Here is a 1,847-nt window from a genome sequence, read left to right as displayed (position 1 = left end):
GATCTGTTAATTAATTACTGGGAGAGGTGTGTAACGTTTCTTACTCTGTTGGTGAATTTGTCCATTTTCCATTGTATTCTGTTAATTTTTTTTATTTTTTGATATGGGGTCTTGCTCTGTTGCCCAGGCTGGAGTGCAGTGGCATGATCTCGGCTCACTGCAGCCTTGACCTCCTGGGCTCAAGTGATCCTCCCACCTCAGCCTCCCAAGTAACTGGGACCACATGTATGCACCACCATGCCCAGCTAATTTTTGTATTTTTCTTAGAGACAGGGTTTCACCATGTTGGCCAGGCTGGTCTCAAAATCCTGAGTTTAAGCAATCCACCTGCCTCGGCCTCTCAAAGTGCTGGGATTACAGGCATGAGCCATTGTGCTCAGCCAATTTTTATTTTATTTGTTTTGAGACTGTATTATTAGATAATACTCCCAACATGTGAGCTAGAACACTAACAAGCAATTTATACCTAGGTATTTGTGAACTACTTACCATCCCAGGTTTCTGCCTCCTCGATTTGAAGTAATAATATCCTGTCTTACTCTTTCTTTTCCTTGTTTTTTTTTTTTTTTTTTTTTTTTCAGACAAAGTCTCACTCTGTTGCCCAGGCTGGAGTGCAGTGGCACAATCTCAGCTCACTGCAACCTCCGCCTCCCGGGTTCGTGTGATTCTCCTGCCTCAGCCTCCTGAGCAGCTGGGATTACTGCCACCACGCCGGGCTAATTTTTATATTTTTAGTAAAGATGAGGTTTCACCATGTTGGCCAGGCTGGTTTCAGACTCCTGATCTCAGGTATCTGCCCACATCAGCTTCCCAAAGTGCTGGGATTACAGGTGTGAGCCACTGTGCCCGGCCAAGTTTTTTTTTTTTTTTTTAACTACATATTTCCCCATTTATTGGCTTATGAGTTATATAACGGTCTTCAATTTATATTACTCAAGTGGTTTCCTTTAAAACTTTAATACAGATACTTAAGATCTCCCATTTATCCCTACTCTCCATCTAATAATACAAGGAACTTAGAATGCCTTAACTTCCTGCAGCTAATTAAGCCGACTGAGTTCCTTTCCTCATGGGGGCCCAGTGTGCAATGGCTGTAAACAGCAGCTTCTTTGGTAGTGTATGCAGCCTGTTTGTTGTATGGGTTGCTCTAAGGGACCTTGGAGACAGTCCTTTCAGATGGATGTTCATGTTTCTGACCTTACACTACCCCAATGTAGGCTCCAAACTGGCATGCGAGGTGCCTTTGGAAAGCCCCAGGGCACTGTGGCCAGGGTTCACATTGGCCAAGTTATGTCCATCCACACCAAGCTGCAGAACAAGGAGCATGTGATTGAGGCCCTGTGCAGGGCCAAGTTCAAGTTTCCTGGCCGCCATAAGATCCACATCTCAAAGAAGTGGGGCTTCACCAAGTTCAATGCCAATTAATTTGTGGTGGCTGAGAAGTGGCTCATCCCAGATGGGCCAAGTACATTCCCAATCATGGCCCTCTGGACAAGTGGCGAGTCCTGCACTCATGAGGGCTTCCACTGTGCCGCCCCCTCTTAATACTCACCAATAAATTCTACTTCCTGTCCACCTAAAAAAAAAAAAAAAAAAAAAGAATGCTTTAACTTCAGTTACCCCTCTCTCTTATGTACTTTTAGTCTGTTATTTTAGTCTTATCCTGATTCCCTCACATAAACATTGTTAGTATATTATTAGTGTTGTTTTATACAGTTGTTTAAATTTATCTACTTTTTTTGCTCACTGTTCCTTTTTGCATCTCATTCCTTCAGTGATTCCTTTCCTTCTTGAAATAATTCCTGGCCTGGCACAGTGGCTCACGCCTGTAATCCCAGCATTTTGGG

The 1,847-nt window shown here is 43.5% G+C and overlaps 1 non-coding gene across 1 annotated transcript; it reads left to right on the top strand.

The window, feature by feature from the left end:
* Positions 1-1,034: 1,034 nt before the first annotated feature.
* Positions 1,035-1,169, top strand: LOC129459075 (small nucleolar RNA SNORA70). The gene has a single exon (XR_008649884.1). It is a non-coding gene; the product is annotated as a small nucleolar RNA SNORA70 (small nucleolar RNA).
* Positions 1,170-1,847: the final 678 nt, after the last annotated feature.

The sequence above is a fragment of the Symphalangus syndactylus genome, chromosome 19 (genome assembly GCF_028878055.3).
Source record: "Symphalangus syndactylus isolate Jambi chromosome 19, NHGRI_mSymSyn1-v2.1_pri, whole genome shotgun sequence".
NCBI lineage: Eukaryota > Metazoa > Chordata > Mammalia > Primates > Hylobatidae > Symphalangus > Symphalangus syndactylus.
The sequence above is the reverse complement of the archived record's forward strand: the minus strand, read 5'-3'. Positions and strand labels throughout refer to the sequence as shown.